This window comes from Micropterus salmoides, unplaced genomic scaffold, assembly GCF_014851395.1.
Source record: "Micropterus salmoides isolate LMB-PRFRI ecotype aquatic unplaced genomic scaffold, ASM1485139v1 Ms_hic_scaffold_1, whole genome shotgun sequence".
Taxonomy (NCBI): Eukaryota; Metazoa; Chordata; class Actinopteri; order Centrarchiformes; family Centrarchidae; genus Micropterus; species Micropterus salmoides.
In genome coordinates this window covers 31,157,195-31,176,019 of record NW_024040040.1, presented here as the reverse complement: position 1 = coordinate 31,176,019, position 18,825 = coordinate 31,157,195, and positions in this window count along the sequence as shown.

Here is an 18,825-nt window from a genome sequence, read left to right as displayed (position 1 = left end):
TCGGTCATCTGAATGGGGCTCTGTTGTATCTCTGTGGGGGTTGGATGTGGGTCAAATATTAGTGAAGGTAGAGGTCAGGGGTTAATCTCAGAGGGATGGGCGGTCACTTTCATGGGTCAGGGCTCCGAGGCTCTCCAGGCCTTGGGGGTGGTGTTGGTGGGGACAGACGCTGAGGGATCAGGGTCACTGGTTTACGTGCTTATGCAATAGTGCGCTTTACACTAATCTGGGCAAACAAACAAACAGGTCCTCCAGAAAGAAATATACCTTTTGTTCATTTTGTTTCCTACATGGAAATCAAATGAGATTTCAGAGAGAATCTTTTCCAGCACAGATAAGAGAAAAATAAACTGGCAGCAGACTGCATCTCAAACTGGCATCTCTCATCGCCAACTGACTTCTGGAAGACTGCAGCTAAATGTAGAGAATGACATGGAAAGGCAAAGAAGGTATGGCAACCCCTCCTCACCCTGCAAACACACAGCAGTCCCAGCCTACACACACACACACACCCTCCTTGACTGGTCTAACTCTACAGATTGCTCACACATGCTCCTGGCTGCCTGCCACACGCCTCCCTCTCTAACTGTCTTTCCCCAACACAGGAAGCCCAGCAGGCAGGCGAGTTGAGCAGTGAGGGTCTGGTGAAACAGCCAGAGCACGGATCAGCGGGGCCAATCTGGACTGAACCAGTTAAGTTCACACTGGGTAGCTCTGGTCTCCCCCAAAAAAAAAACAATGGCCCGCTCCGTATCGCTCACAGCAGAGTAATTATTCAACTTCAGTCGGGGCCCTGAAACAGGTCATGGGCCCAATTCTGGATGGCCGCCACATAGCGAGATGAATGGTACGGTTCAGTGAGCCTGGGTGCCTAAAGACTACGTTTCTGATTTGGGGTATGTTAGTTTTAGAAGAGCCCAGGGATATTTGAGTGTTTAAGTCCCTTGCTCCCCGAACCACATGCTTCCACTAAATCCTGCATTTCTCCAGGGTCTACTCGATCCCTCATATCACTTTTACATTTGTTGTCTGAATGAATATTTAAATGTTAAAGGTGAGCAGACTGACAATTTTGCTTTAGAGAATATAGTTTCAGTAGTGATGTAAATGCTCTGGATAGCATCTTTCGAGTCTTCTGACCACTCAAAGCGCTTTTACATCGCATTCACCCATTCATACACTGAGCCTAAGTGCTCAAACAGAAACTAACATTAATATACCAATTGAACAGGTTCAATTATCTTCAGGTTCAGTATCTTGCCCAAGGACACTTCAACATACAGCATGGAGGAGCTGGGGATTGAACTGCCAATCTTCAGCCACCCACATAGATCAAGCCAATAAGACTGAGACAGTGAAACTGACTGACTCACAGTATACTTTTTCTCTTTTTAGCCCATCTTTAGTTAAAAAAATGAAAAGACTCATAAAACTCATAAAAGCATGAGTTTTCATGCCATGCCAGCTTAGAACCCCCTAGAACGTCCTCAAGGCCCGGGTCCCCACTTTGAGAACCACTGCTCTCGCAGTGTCATTTTCAGCCACAACAAACAGCAAACAAAAACGCTCTGGTGAAACCATTGTACGCAACTTGCCCAGCACCAGACAGCTAACAGGCAAGGTTAGTGACTAGCCGGTGAACACAGTGGATCATTTAGTAGTACATATTCAAATGAACTGTTTCCTGCTGCAACAGTTTTTCTTGCACTTAAATGAAGTAAATGAAGCTCAAGGACAGCTGAGAAAATGATTTAACAAATTGACAAGACAACATGGCACATGACAGTTGGCACAGCACAGTGGGGGTGAACATGGGTTACAAGGTCCCAAAACATTTTTGTCTAGTTTTATATACTACAACTGAAAAAAAATTGGAGGGAAACAAAATATATGCACTGCCACTCAAAAATGTTGATGCTTTGCCAGTGACATTGTATTTGAGAGTCAGTGAATCAAGTTGTTGGACAAGCTTGGCCAAAGCATTGGCCTTGATCCCCGCGGGCAAACAAGTCTACTGCTGTCTGTTAAGTCTTAAAAGGAAAGTGTCACCATGCCGAGGAAGCTGCAAGGTCAAACAAAACATTTTCTGTCTTTTCTCTGCAGACTTGCTGAACATGATGCAGCCAGAAACAGCAAGTTTTTTTTCTTCTGATCCACTTTAACGATTTTTATGCCAACAGTTGTTAATACATTTTGTATGGTCTAATGAACTGTGCAGTCCTGGTTGGGTTTTGTTGCACTACATGTGAACTGTCACTAAAATGTTTTTTCTTATTTTGGATAATGCTTTTCACTGTACTGTACAGAACACCAATGAAAATGACCCTTTAGTGACAGATGGATGATTCTGGTGTCCATGTTCTAATTTAAGTCAACCAGTCTGAACCCACCTTTAAACCTTCTCTTCATGACTTGACAATAAGAGAAAAAGTGCAGGTTTCACACCCGCTACCCATCCCACAAAGGACATGTACTTCTACATTCTTCAGTTCCTCCTCCTGTGAAGTCCAATGCGGTTATTGATATTGACTGTTGACTGTGAGGCAGATGGCAGTCTCACCTCCTTGTGTCTGAGTTCAGGGAGAGGACACAGACTCTCAATGAGCTGCTAGCTGGCCCAGACATCCCTCAGCACAAACGCTCACCTCTCCTTCCTGAAATGACTCTTTAGTCTTTACTTTCTAACTAACCATTCCTCTGTCTGCTTGTTCTTCTGTCTCTAGTTTTTATTCACTTCTTTAATGTCTTCTAGTTGCATTCTATTATTGTCTTCTTCCTTTCGTACTGTCATCTCATTCTATATCTCCCACTCTGTCTCCATGATCGTACATGAGGAAAAAAACTGGCTTGTCATCACATTGCTCTGTTAAGTTTTTTACATTTTTGGATATCCTCAATAGCCAGACAGAAAAAAGAGAAAAAACAAAAAACAAAACGGCTATTTCATACTTCCTTCCCTCTTTCTCCGGCACACACCCATGTTTTCATTTGCAGCACAGGGCGGAGAGCAGGAGTTGGCCAGACAGCAGGGGTGGGTTTCATGTAACTGAAACTGGTGGAAAGGGCTCAGAGTCGTACTCTCTTCACTTCCTGCTAATAGGTCATTGCAGTACAGTCATACATTTTCCCGACTACAGATGACAGAGAGGATGACTAACTGCCAAAGTGTTGTTGCACCCTGAGGATCCCCTTCAAGTTAGAATCCACTTTGCAGATCCAATATTTTAGAGCTTTTCTAGGATTATGTCCTGGACATATAGAAAGTAGAGCAGGGCCTGAGCGCAGCCTATATTTCATACAATGCTGATTTGCACAGAGTGAATTCTCTTTTTAGCTGTGCAGCTGGCATAGTGCCATTAACTGAGAGAAAGAAGAAGAAGATGGTCATTACATTTTTGATTAATTAGTCTTTGAAATGGAGGTTTTTGCTCAGATTTTGGGAGAGAAAATAAGCAGCGCACATCTCTGAAGTCACTTTGGAATAAAGATCTTTTCTGAATATAATGTGGTTATTATTCAGGAGAATGGGAAATTTTTCTCTCCATTACAGCACTGAGAATAGGAGGCTTGAACGCGTGCTCCCAGTATCCAAAATATCAAAGCGTTAGCATAATTACTATTTCAAGTAGAAAGGACCCAACTGTTTCCCCACTTCTCTCCACAATTTCTCGTGGAAAACATCAAAGGCCTTCCGTCACTGTTCTTTTTATAACCCAGCTTTTTCTTCAGCAGTTAGACAAAAGGAGCAGAAAACAAACCAAGAACGCAAGTACAAAAGCAGGCCAGGCGGTCAAACGCAGAGCCACAGATATCTGACAGATCCATCACCCAGTCTGTGATTGGGTTACTCATGGCTCGCAGATTCCCCAGAGGAAGAAGAGTGAGATGGAAGAGGAATTGTTTTTTTGGGATGTAGAAAATGCTCTCTTTTCCATTTTTATGTAACAGTGGTCATTATTCTGCCGGGGCTGCAAAGCCTATTAAAAGGCATGACTCAGTTGAGATTCAGCTCATCATGTGAGGGGTAATGGCCAAACATATTCTGAATGAGTGAAGGGGAGAAAGTGAGATAACAAACTGGGGTCACCTCGGCTAAGATTACTATTCTTCTACGCATCCTCTCTCAATCCTTTTTCAGTGCTTGTGGCCCCTTTAGCACAGAGCCCCTATAGAGGACTGCAGTATATATCCCTCCGTCACCTCTCACCTTCTTGTTGTTATCTCTTCATCTTGCCACTCTCTCTCATACTCCAATAAACACTGGCCTGAACAAACAGAAGCAAGGGCTGCATTTGCTTTCATTTACAGACAGCCGTTGATTCGTCCCGCTTTTCCAATCTGATAATACACCCCACTCCTCTTTTTTCTTAATTGCTTCTGGGCTCACGTCAGAGGCACGAGTGGAAAATTCCACAGCAGTAAGATAGTTTCAACTCCTGAGCTGCCTCATTCCAAATTAAAGGCATGTGTGGAATTTCATGCCAGAGTGCCGACATGGGAGAAAAGACGATGGAGAAGAGGGTGAAGGGAATAGACAAGAGGAGTCACATTAAACAATCTACTACTACGTTTTCCTTCACTGCGGCTTTCCCTATCCGGCTTCTCTCTCACCTCCTCTCCCTCCACCTACCTTCCCCCCCGGAGTATAAAGACTCAAGCCGGCTGCACATGCCCCAAATGCCTATTTAATCAAAAGAAAATAAACCTGGCCAAATTCACATATTGGTGTCTGCACAAGTTAAAGTTCCCCGCTGGTGGAGAATTGAAACCTGCTGTTGGAGCATGGAGGCTTCTGGCCCAGGCTTCTTTACCCCCACGCCTGCTACCTAAACACAGCAGAGGAAGGCACACCGTGCACTCAGCTCGTACAATATGTTTGAGAAAATGAACCCACATGGCTCTTGATTCACATTCTTATCAAAGAAAATTTGGAATAAATAGCTTTTATGGAATTTCGTTATTTCCACATCCATGCACGTAGAAGGATAATGAAATATGATAAGAAAACTAATCTATTTTGGGATTTGAAATAAGCAGATGTTTTTCCTAGCAACTGATTTACAGTGCACCCCAACATCCAGAGGCTAACCGCTTTCCATGGACTCCTATCTGCCTCCACATCAGCTGAATTAATACAAACCCTCCATCCCCGACATAACAGCTTTTGGGGATTTCTCCAAACCACAACACAGCTCTTGTTACAGAGTATTTGAGGCTGGATTTTTCCTCCTTCCAGGAAAAAAGCATCAACATCACACTGCTCTCGGCCTCGCCCGCATGGCCTCTTCCTCTCCTCTCCATTATCCCAGACAGGGCTATCGGGTTACCATAATAAATCCCTGTAGAGGAAAGGCCCGTCTCTCCCGTGCCCCCCACTCACTTCTTGTCTAATCTCTGTCCCTCTTCTTTTCCAGCCTCTCTTTGTCCTTTGCTGCTTAGAGAGACATCTAATTAACTTCAATCCCGGCACTAGCGGAAATGCAACACACCTCACAATTTCCAGATAATGATGCTCTATTTCAGGCAGTCCTTTGGACAATATTGGGATGAATGGATGCTTTCTCATGCAAAGGGCCACTGGGCTAAAAGGTATTGAACTTTTGAAACCGAAACAAACAAAAAAAAGTCAAGGACTGAAATTAACAATAATGGGCTGGTTAGTAAGTGTGCTTGACACAAAAGCCCCTGGGAGCTTGACCCTCATAACCTTTGCCGATGTGACCTATTGACTCTGCTTGAGGGGAGCGTGCAAGGTCAAATAATTCACAAGATTGATTGCTAATATTAAACATAGCAGGTATAGTGATATTGAAGTTTACAGTGATAATACCAAGCTCATAAAATACTGATTCACTGTTCCACTGCTTCACTAAGTGATTGATTGCTGAGGCATAGGGCAATGTGCCTGCACTGGCTTTCTGAAATGTTGGTTTTTGAAGGGCAGCTTTCCAAAGCCAGCCAGTAGCTAAGTTTACAAAAATTTGACAAATTTTAAGATTTGTGGCAAATTAACAGTTAGGCTACATACAGACAAATTTTGTTTTAGCTTTTAACAATTCGCTATTCACTCTGCTTGTCACAACAACAACTGCAGAGAAAGCAGGTGGAAATGTCGCTTCTCTGCTTTTTACCTTTACCTGGGTTACTGTCTCTGATCTGCTGTCCGCTCTGTGTGTGTGTGTGTGTGTGTGTGTGTGTGTGTGTGTGTGTGTGTGTGTGTGTGTGTGTGTGTGTGTGTGTACAAAAAAAAATTGTTGTCTTTGTGGACATTTGACCCTCAACCTGAATAGGTGATTATTTTGGTTCCTCACTAGCTAGAAATCACCAAGGACAACCAAAGTAAACAAGGCACATTGAGAGAAAGTGGATACTGTTAAGACGTACAGGTCAATCAGTCTGGTCAGCCAGCCAGTCTCCCATGTAAGTGGGCTCTCTAATGAGCTGGGAGCCTCTGATCCAGCGAGCCTCACCACATTCCATTGGTTCTAATAAGACCTTGTCCTGCTCCGTGAGCTGATATCGGCTTCATTAACCACACCATGAACCTGCACAGGAAGCTGATAGGGTTTTTTATTGGGGTTTTATTACGCAAGAGGAACCAGGGCCAGTTTAATTGGAGATAATGAGAAGGTGGGAGAGGGGTGGTCGAGGCGGAAAAGGAGAGAGAAAAGGCGGTAATCTGTTTCATCCCTGCCTTTTCTGCTATTCTCCCTGATCTTGAGGAAATCAGAGGTGGAGGCAAAGGGAGAGATGAATAGAAAAGTGCTGCAAAAATAGGATAATACTCCTGAGGATGAGTTTATGTTTGTTCCCTTTCTCTTATTCCTGCACAGCTAACCTCAATCCTGTTGTGCCGATGGCAGGCATCAGGAGCTGTTTGAGGCGAGGAGTTGTGATGTGTGACAGAAGCAGGCTTGGGAGGTATTTTCAGATGTTTTAGGAATTTGGGTTGATTCTAAGTATGGATACCTCCATAGTTAGTTTAGGGCCTATATTTATCCAACCTCTCAGTGTAGATTTTTCATGTCAGAGTGCAAGAGGTGATAAAAAATCTGCACTCCCAATTTTAGCTGCAGAGATAAATGAGGTTCAGACCTTGTTCTCCGTGACAACAGACACACGTAGTGATGCTGTTATGACAGAGATACAGTACTATTGCCCTATTATGTCATTTTTCTTTCGTGATGCGCACTCAACACATCTGGATGAGTTCATGTGATATTGTGGTGGTGTGACTGCACACTGGGTTCCATGGGCTATCCACAGACACAATACTGATCTATGTGTGCCTGCCAGCAGAGCCACTCAGAGCTCATGCTGAAACAGAGAGTCGCCATTGTGGCTTCCACCCTCACATCCATATTGTCTTGAACCGAGCCCACCAAGATTCCGTCCTTCCCTTGTAGTATCTTCAGCCAACCAAGAAGTCTGAAAAAAGCATTGATTCATGCTGCCTTATGAAGACAAAATGCAGCAATTAGTCAACAACAGCAAGCTTTGTCTGCAACCAGCTTTAGTCAAACGTATAGCATCATGTTTATTGTGTTCACTTAAGCAGAATGTAGAGATTCAAAAAGGTCTAACAACTGGTTATATGTGTTGTGCAAGTTCCACCACAAATGAAAAAGTGATAATTAGTGCTGGGCAATGATTAAAATTACGCAAAATTGACTAATGAATTCTAAATTAGTGTATTGAGCACTTTTAATTTAAATGTACTGCTATATACACAAAAGTGCAATAACGTCGTTATTAACATGTCAAACACTTTAAACAAATAAGGTGCTTTTAACCTGCAGTATTCCCTTTACACAGTAATGTAATCAAACCAAATATTAAACCAAAGCTATTTGCCACTGCCAGGGCATTATCTTTTATCTAGCTTGTTAAAATAAGTTACCCTCAGAGTCCAGTGCCACGGTCATAACATCATAACAGGTAGCTTCTGAGCAACAGGTTAACATATATAAATCTGTTTTCTTGTTATTCTTTTTCAGAACAGGTATCAGCAGAAACATTTTTCTTTTATCAGGGAACAGCCGAAGTTGAATTGTCATGAACTTTTTGTACGTGACGCGGAGCACAAATCATTGGAAGAGAGGCGGCTATTTGAGTTTCCAGAACCTATTACTGTTCACTAAATAGGACATAAACAGGAGGGAATTTGCATGGCAGAGCATCCCCGAAAAACTAGATGAAGGCCTATCAGGTTAAGTTATGCAGCCTATAATTTTAACTTAAGTTAAACAGGCTACGGCTGTGTAGCGCACAGAAGCCGTTGTTACTATCCATAGAGCGCCTGCCGTTTACTCGCGGCATGCTTGTCTCTCTGTCTGTTCTGTTCACCTGAGCAAAGAGCAACTCGGCGGGCCAAAAGCGACTACATTGCAATTTTAAGAACGTTCCTAAGACCGACATCTTCCCCAGTACTAATCAGCATGCAGTGTGTATTTATCCACTTCGCTATGGCATTAGATTGTTTGCTTGTCTTGCTTTTGTTTATCTACTTCTCCCCTGCATCTATAGTCTGCCGAAGCCTCCCTCCGCTGCTTGTTTAGGTGGGTGATTTGCAGGCTGAATAACATCCCACCCCTCCTGTGACCCGTAGTTTGACTGTAGGCCTATGTGTATTCAGAGCCAACAAACGTTCAAAATAATAATAATAAAAAATGCGTTAACCTGCAACAAAATAATTGTTGGAATTAATGCGTTAACGCGTGCCCAGCCCTAGTGATAATATAAGGTTAATGGACCATTTCCAAAGCCCGTTTCACACTGGACAAAAAAAAAAAAAAACACCCACTAACATCTGGCTTTTGTCTTCAGTGTTAAAGGGTACAATCAGCATTCATTCCCGGCTCAAATGACTTTGCAAAGTACAGGTATTTGTTGGCAGTGATGGAAACATGACACGTGGACATGCAAATTTTCTTTTCCAATGCTAATTTTAAATTTTCTGTCGCATGCTATGCCAGGAATAGGGCTGTCCCCGACTAAGGATTTACATAGTCGAATCAGAATTGCCAAGTCCTGCCTATAGTTGGCTGAGAGTCAAATCATGAGTGTTTTTGTGCAGGGCGATTTCAAGCGGGGGTGGGGTGGGGGTGGTTATACATGGTAGCTCTGCTTTAATCTTGAGTAGCTGCAGAGCTGCAGTCTCTATTCATTCAACTTACACCGTAAATTTCCAGCTAAAGTGAGGATTTTTGAAGACCCTTTTCTCTCTCTCTCGCCTGCCATTCACCGGTCTTGTGCAGAGTTTAGCGTGCATTCCTTGCTGCCGACAACTGCATGCACGTCGCGGCTCCTCGTGGGTCTATTTCAAGTAGCCGGCTATTTAAAAACAATAAAATATTCTTTGTGTGGTTTATCAACGGTGATAAATTACCCTAAAGTCCCGCGAGGTGCAGACAACTCGGCACAACACCAGTGTAGCTGGAGCTCCATCTCTTCCGCCACCACACATACACGCTACGCCTACACATGCGCACTGACGACCCAGGGTTAGGGTTACAATTTTGGATTTATTTACGCACTTTAAAAACATTTATTTTAAGTGTTATTCTTTTTACATGTTTATTTACAGCATTAAATGTCAACTGTTCTCTGGTACAGGGTGTTTATGATGTCAAATGTGACACATCAAAAAAAAAAACTAAAGGTCTACAAACTTGTCTACTGGCAATGGGAAAGGAGTCTATTGCCTATTTTTACCCATGTTTAAAAAACCTGCATATGTGTGGTAATTTTGGAAAAAACGTCGAAGTGTAATTTCCGTAGACTGTATGTAAAAATGAATGTAGTGTCCGTGACGCACCAGTTGGTTTCTGAAGAGTAGTTTTGAAGCTCAAAGTGGGCAGCGTGCCGCTCCCAAATAACCAAAAATGGGCAAAGAGGCGGGTCGTGGGTGGAGCTGAGGCAACGGGTTACTGAAACCACGCCTGCCTAGCTGAACGTGACTGAGTTAGCTCAGGCTAAAGAGCTAATGCATACATGCTACTAGTCTGCTTTACCAGCTTACACTTGAGTAAAGTTACCTGAAACCATACAACACTTAAAATAACTATTTATCTGTTATTGACATTATACACACACACACACACAATACCACACTACAGCATGCCATGGTTGTCATGAAGGGGGAATTGAGCTATAAAGACTACAACCTTTTTTGAACCAGGCTATAAACATGTTTTATTCTGCTGTAAAGTTGGGCATTTTAACATGGACATTGACTCCCTTCTGCAGCCAGCCTCAAGTGGCTACTTGATGAATCATTTTTGTTACATCCGGGTTGCCCTCAAAACTGAGAACCGGAGGTTGCCGCTTGGTCATAACTTGAAACTCGTTAGCTAACGCTTAGGTTTATGCTAATTGAATTTTGTCTTCTGACTCTTGTGATAATAGTAATTAATTAATTTCAAGGAAATTAATAACAAATGGTAGATGGAAAGCTGAAAGATCACTTTTTTGTTTGTGGATACTGTTTGACTGATTTTGACTCTGAAAGAAGGCCTTACATCCTATCAGTTTGTTACAGTTGACCCATTCAGCCTGAAAACTTAAGCTACAGAAAAGCTACTGCTCTCTGACTTTACAGGGCAGCATAGACATCTGACCATTGTGTAATAGTGGCTGTGGATGCACCCAAAATAATGCCATCTGTAGCTTCAAAGAGTAATTTGTGCACTTGAATCAATCTCATCAGTCCTCTAATGTCCCTCTCTAGTCCCAGCTCTAAACAGCAGGCTAATGATAAGTATGAATAAGTCCCTCTCTGTATGGCACCAGCAGCACAAGGCTTGTTTTCAGTCTGTCTCATTTCATTTCTGTCACTCTTTCTTTAGCACAGATCTCCAATTTGTACTTACTGGAATACAGTGAGTCAAAAAAAAACACACTCAAGTATTTCAGGAATTCACCAGCCACCTACAAGTTACATCTGAAATTAATTGCGTATGGAGGAGTAGAGTGAGCAAATGTTTTCCATAGAAGTGAAACGCATGGAGGTTGCAGTCTATACTGCATGAATACCGCAGAAGGAAAATAATCTTACACTGAGGGGGAATGAAATACTGTGGCTTTGATTGGAAAAATAATAGAAAAAAGGAGCATCTAGTTTTCTGATTATAAAAACAGAGCCTCTGAATTGTATCTGTATGATTTCATGGAATGAATGCCATTAGGTCTGAATGGACAGGAGCCAAAGGAGCCCAAACACAGCAGAGAGTCTGGCATAAAAAGGTGAACTTGTGAACTAATTCCACTGCGATGTGGAATTGTTGGAGCCATAAGATACTAAGATGAGATGTCACCAGACATCAGAATGTCTAGCTTTACTAACAACTATGGAATAGTGCAGCCTTATTTCAATGCTGAGTCAAGCATTTTGCAACCATGTTTTGGAGACTGTACTACTAAATGTAATAAGTAGGCACCAGTGCACCAGGCACCAGTGTGACTGGCAAGTGTCTTAAATTCGTCATTGTATTTCATGTGAAATGCGGCGCGAGAAAAGTTGCGTAGAGCCCCACCTTAGCAAGTAACAATTTACATCCCACCAATAATCAATAAATCAAATGCTCCGACAAAAAATGAAAAAAATCCTTGAATCAGTTTCAGCCCTTTCACAGCAGTGACAGCTTTGACAAAACAACAAAACACATGTAATGGCATAAATGCAGCAGCCTGAGCTTTGGGGACCTGTGTCACATGTACAGGGATTGGACAATGAAACTGAAACACCTGGTTTTAGACCACAATAATTTATTAGTATGGTGTAGGGCCTCCTTTTGCGGCCAATACAGCGTCAATTCGTCTTGGGAATGACATACACAAGTCCTGCACAGTGGTCAGAGGGATTTTAAGCCATTCTTCTTGCAGGATAGTGGCCAGGTCACGACGTGATGCTGGTGGAGGAAAATGTTTCCTGACTCGCTCCTCCAAAACACCCCAAAGTGGCTCAATAATATTTAGATCTGGTGACTGTGCAGGCCATGGGAGATGTTCAACTTCACTTTCATGTTCATCAAACCAATCTTTCACCAGTCTTACTGTGTGTATTGGTGCATTGTCATCCTGATACACGGCACCTCCTTCAGGATACAATGTTTGAACCATTGGATGCACATGGTCCTCCAGAATGGTTCGGTAGTCCTTGGCAGTGACGCGCCCATCTAGCACAAGTATGGGGCCAAGGGAATGCCATGATATGGCAGCCCAAACCATCACTGATCCACCCCCATGCTTCACTCTGGGCATGCAACAGTCTGGGTGGTACGCTTCTTTGGGGCTTCTCCACACCGTAACTCTCCCGGATGTGGGGAAAACAGTAAAGGCGGACTCATCAGAGAACAATACATGTTTCGCATTGTCCACATCCCAAGATTTGCGCTCCTTGCACCATTGAAACCGACGTTTGGCATTGGCACAAGTGACCAAAGGTTTGGCTATAGCAGCCCGGCCGTGTATATTGACCCTGTGGAGCTCCCGACGGACAGTTTTGGTGGAAACAGGAGAGTTCAGGTGCACATTTAATTCTGCCGTGATTTGGGCAGCCGTGGTTTTATGTTTTTTGGATACAATCCGGGTTAGCACCCGAACATCCCTTTCAGACAGCTTCCTCTTGCGTCCACAGTTAATCCTGTTGGATGTGGTTCGTCCTTCTTGGTGGTATGCTGACATTACCCTGGATACCGTGGCTCTTGATACATCACAAAGACTTGCTGTCTTGGTCACAGATGCGCCAGCAAGATGTGCACCAACAATTTGTCCTCTTTTGAACTCTGGTATGTCACCCATAATGTTGTGTGCATTGCAATATTTTGAGCAAAACTGTGTTCTTACCCTGCTAATTGGACCTTCACAGTCTGCTCTTATTGGTTCAATGTGCAATTAATGAAGATTGGCCACCAGGCTGGTCCAATTTAGCCATGAAACCTCCCACACTAAAATGAGAGGCGTCTCAGTTTCATTGTCATATGTGTATATGTGGCATAAGACATGAATTCTCCAGTCATGGAGAGGATCGCTTGTTGGAGTGTTGCAGATGAGCAGGATGCATCCTGATCGCAGTGGTTAAATGGCCATGTGTGCTTGTATGTGGTGTACGACAGTTCTGTATCTGTGTCTGTTGCAGGATTGTAAATAAGCCAATCTGGCCTACCTACCTACCTGCTCACACTCTGCCTGTGCACTCACTGTGCATGAAAATGTGTTTTGGGGGAGTAGCTTTCTTTCGCTACTTCTCCAACATTTTATATACACACACACACACACCCTTTTTTCCCTGACGAAAACGAGACGGCAATAATGTCCTTAAAGCTAACATGCAATATTGTTGACTAAAATTGACGTGACTAAAATGTAATTCATAAAATAAAAACTTTAAAATCTCTTTTTTTGTGTCAGTATAATGAGGAGACAAAATATTACAGGCCATATTTTCTCCCTCTAAATTTTCACTTGAACAGTGTTCATTCAGCGGTATTTTCTTCTTCCTGTGCTTTGAATGCTGGGGGCGACGCCTGGTGCGGGAGGAAAACATCATGTGGAGGATGCAAACTCTGGTGATAAACACAACATGCTAGGGACAAAGACGTGCTTAGACATCAGCTCCCCTAAAAGCATGATTTGTCATATTTCAGGGGGTCTCTAAAATATTGACAGCTTGCTTTATTGCCATTAATCTCTCTACTTCTCTATCATCATGGATCATGCGGAGCATCAGACCTCATCCAGGCAGAGGGAACGATCACCAACGCAGCGGGCCAGTCGCTTCGCAATCTCCTGTCCCTGGTCCGCCACACTCCCTCTCCAGAACGGGTTGTGTCGCTAGTACAACCGACACGCTGTGAACGGTTCGTGATCGTTCCCTCTGGCTGGATGAATATTGCGCATGATCCATGTAGGCCTAATATTGCATCTGCGGCATCCCCGCAGCGCCACGCAACTTTCTAAATTCTTCCCTCTCACAGAGAAAAGAAGGCTTTTCTTGCAGCTATAAATGATTCAGCAGTAAGAATCACAGTTCGTCCCCCTCCTCCCCGTCACAAAAGCAATATAGTTCGCAGACTGATGTGGTTATAAGACTTTTGGAAAAAACACCACGAACTTGAAGCGGCATATCAAGGCTAATAACCACCTGGGAATTGAGGTACGTTAATGTCTCCTTTGCAATAAAAATGAGAGCAAAGCTAACATTCGAATCATATCTCTAAAATGACTAAAACTAGACTAAAATACTTTATACTGATACTATACTGATTTTCTTTTGAATAAAATCAGACTAAAATACCCAGAATTGTAGTCAACTAAAACTTGACTAAAAAAAAAATAAAAAAATAGCAGTGGACTAAATATGACAAAAACTAACAAGGACATTTAAAACTAGGACTAAGACTAAGACTTATTATTTTTTTTAAATGGCTGACAAAAGTAACGTGACTTTGTGCCAGACAAAAGACAGTGTGCAACTATTTATTATGTTTAATAAACATTACCAGGCAACTGTTTGAGTTTTCAAAACAATTCAAATTTTTAGAAAAACAAACCTTTACACTAAAAGGCAAATCACATGACACATACTGGCCATTAATACCAAATGTATTATATAAGCAAATATGAGTAAAGTTACATAAAAAAAAATTTTTACAAAAAAATAATAGAAATAATAAGTTAATAATTAATTATAAATATGAATACAATAAGTTAAAATACCAACAACATAAAATGGCCACATTTGTACTTTCCTAATGATTCTGTTGTGGTGGCAGCCCGGCTTACAGTGAGTGTCCTGGGTTTTTTTCTCCTTTTTATCAGTTATTCTGCTTTTTCCTTGGTTTTCTGTTCCCTGCCTGCCTCCCTGTGTTTTCTCCCCTGTGTGCTCTCTCTCTCCCTCTGCTCCTGAGCCCAGCCAACTACCTGCACCTGCACCTCATCAGCCACCTCGTCAGCCTGCCACACCTGCCAGTAGTCAACCTCATCCCTGCCTGTATTTCAGCCACGTGTATTTTTGCCACCTCCACGTTCAGGCTCTCGTGTTTTTTGTTTTCTCACATTTTCCCTGTGCTTTGTCTCCATGATCTCTAACCCTGTCTCTGTCTGTTTCCCTCCCAGGTACACTCACCTTTGTCCTCCATTCAGTCAGCTGGGCTCATCCACCGGTCCTCTCCTCCTCGGACTTCCCCCACGGCGTCCTCCCTGTTCTCCCTCGCCTCCTCGCTTCCCCTGCCCCAGTGTTCCCCGGCTCCCTGGTCCCCAGTCCCCTTGGTTCCCCGTGCCTGAGTTTCCCTGGCATCCACCTCTCCCTCCACTCCAGTCCCTCTACCCCCTTTTTCCCCCTAAATAAACCTCCTTCCCTCTGAGTGCTGCGTTTGGGTTCTCTGTCCCCACACCACACCACCCTCTTAAGAGATTCTTCCTTCCTCTTAAACAGACCATGATTTTTCTGGAGCAACTTAAATTACATATGCCACTTTCTTGACAAAAATAGTCCTTTTGTATTTTGTCTTTTTATTTACAGGTGAAAGGCCTTTCTGGCCATTTCTCACACTTTGATGCAGAAGTGTGCACCAGCTTGACGCTGCTTTTAATTTTGTTTTTTTCAATGCTTCATCTGCACGTATGTGATTAGGATGTTTCCTTTTTTGCTGACAGTTTGAAATGGAGATTTAAAAAAGGCTCTGCGTTCGCTCACGTTTCCACAGTCATGTCACATGGGGCAGCTAAATATGCAGCAACCCATTTTTTGTATATATAGAATTTTATTATCATTATTAGATAAGTAATCTATACCAAATGAGTAGCTTGTGAATATCAATCCACCCATTTCTATAGTGGGAGCACTGGTTTGTCAGGTGTGGCAATGGTGAATGGTTTACAGGGCTGACGGAGCAGGTAGGAGGGCCCCTTAGCACAATTTAACTCAGGCCTAGCAACGTCCTCTAACAGAGTAAAGTTGAGAAACGCTCAACTTAGTGCAACTGTCCTCCAAGGCAATGCTAACAACAATCAGACGTGTTTTAATGCCCACAGAAACAGATTTGTTTCCAGCACAGATACAGGTCCGCAATGATAAGGAATAGAGGATGTAAATTACATGTTCAACCAACACACAAACAAACCTATGACAAGCAAGATATCACTTTGTATCTGTGTGAACGCAGTGTAAAAGGTCTACAGCCATGCTAACAGCTCTGTGAGACAATGCAATGCTTTGAGCTCAATGCTAATTTCATCATGCCAACATGGTGATGTTTAGCAAATGTAATGTTAACTATGTTCATCATCTTAGTTTATATAGAATGCTAACATTTACTTATTAGCACAAAACACAAGGTACAACTGAGGCTGATATTTGGTCATAAACCAAAGTATTAGACAAAGTGAATTAGTGCCTGATGATGGCACTAGAGTAAAAGGGAAATCACCAAAAGCATCAGGATTGATTGTTTGGGAACCATGAATGTCTGTTCAAAATTTCATGGTAATCTATACAATAGTTGTTGAGCTATGTCAGGGATGGACCAACCGACAGACCAACATTGCCATCTATAGACCCATGCTGCTAGCATGGCTAAAAACATTAATGCTACAAAATAAATGTCTTGTTTTCAAAGAGCAAACAGCATGCTGAAGATTTTTACCCCTAAACTGGAACATCAGTCTTCGAGTGATCCGCTCACAGACTAAGAACCAGCACTATAAACTGTTCAGCAATCTATTGCTGACACTGTTATTTATTCAGTTGCTTTCATAACTTCTGAATCTATTCCCCCTAAAACACTGCTGTCCTTTCAGTGCTGAGTGTGAACTTGAACTAGCCTTGTGGCTGTGCATATGCGTATCCATATGAGCGTGTATCTACTCAGCCAGGTCTGTCCAGTGAAGGGAGCCAAGGCTGGAGCTGACGCAGCTGATAAGGTCCCTCTCTGACAGGGGTGCAGACTGTAGATTAAGCTCTTATAGAAAAGGGAGGAGAAATCTGGCTCATGAGGATGAGGAGTGAGAGGGGGATGTTAGTGATCAACCCCCAAGCACAGAGCCAATATTATTATCTCTTCTGCCTCAACACTGTACCCTCAGCCCCCTTTCCAGTCCTACTGTTCTTGGAATAGCCTTGCCTGTTACCTCCTTCAGGGGCCGCCCACAGATGGCCAAACATTCTGGACAAAGGCCTGGTGCTCAGTACAGTGTCCATATCCTACACACTGGGCTCTCCTCATTTGTTAAACTGACTGAGGATTACAACAGTACATTTGAAGGTCCTATATCAGTTCATTTTCATGACTTTGTTTTCATATGTTTTGCAAATGAAGGAAGTTTGGATAAAAAATTATTTAATTAGTTAGAATTGAGCAATCCTGAGGCTGACGTGCAAAATGGCAAATGGCTACAACCAACAACCCCTTATGAACTTAGTAATGCTAACCTAAAACAAATGACTTTGTTCTTTCCTTGGAAATTATTAGGAAATTACATACTTGAAAAATAAAGCATTTCCAGCAAGACTTTTCTTTTTATCACAGCCTTTAATTAAATCAAATTTAAGGCTGTAGATTGATAACTTACACTACACTGTAACTTTAACTATCTTGTTTTCTTTTTCTTTGTTTTTAGATTTTCAGTGAACACTATTTAAGAAGCTTGGAGTGCTCTTTTCATTGTCCCATCCCACACGGCGGATCCTCAGTTAACAGAGCGGCTGTAGAATTACAAGGGTTAGAGTTCCTGTTTTCTCCACTGTTAACTTGTTGACAGAGCCCGCTGTCAACCACTTTTACCAGAGTTTGTAGCGTGGACAATCGGGATTTACACTGTATCTAAGGTTAAAGGGTTAGTCCCCTTAAGCCCCCGACATACTTGCTTTTTAACAATGCATAGGCGTAGCCAGACGTTGGCAACGCAAACGGCATTGCCTGTGTACTTTGCGTGTACCTAGAGGATTAAACCTGAATTCACTAGGGGGTACACCAGGACCGGATCATCCCTTGCCAACACCGGAATATCTTCCTTGACAACCTCAGAATTTTCATCATAATTTCATCATCATTCAATCATAAACAAACCAAACATAGCGACACTTGAGGAGGTTATGAAAGGAATGCAGGATACGCGTGGCAGCCATCTTGCGTACGTGAACGTGTAGTTAAAAGCAAGTATATCCAGGGCTATAGGGTTAGAGTCCCTAAGTGTTAAAAAAAGGATAGAGTGGGAGATGGGGAATCAAAGGAGTAAAGTAAGCAAAGAGACCTTCCTGTTTTCCCTGTTGTTGTTCCCTGAATCTGTTTCAGCCTCTTCATGCACAGTGGCAGCTTTGACCAAACAAAAAGCACACATGATGGTATAAATGCAGCAGCCTGAGATTTGGGGACCTATGTTACATGTATAAATGTGGCGTAACACACGCATTCTCCAGTCAAGACGTAAAGGCACCCAGGACAGCTTGGTGGAGCGCTGTGGATGAGCTGGATATGTTTCCTGTACCGATCGGAGTGGTACAATGGCAGTGTGCTTGTGGTATACCCATGTGACAGTTCATCTTCCATCACAGCATGCAGTCACTGCCCAATCAACGGGGACCCAATCTGGCCAGTACTGAATAGATGTAGCCTCTCTACTGTCCAGTGAGAGAAAGAATGTGCAAACCACTATGGTTGCTGACACTTTTGTTGCCAGTAACTCTGTGCCAGGCTCCAATTAGGCAGCCATGCGTCCTACACTGAAACAATGGAATTGTTGGTGGGTACAGTAAGTCTCATTATGCATTCCCATACAGCATAAACACAGTGCATAAAAACATCGAGTTGGTTGCCAATACTTTAC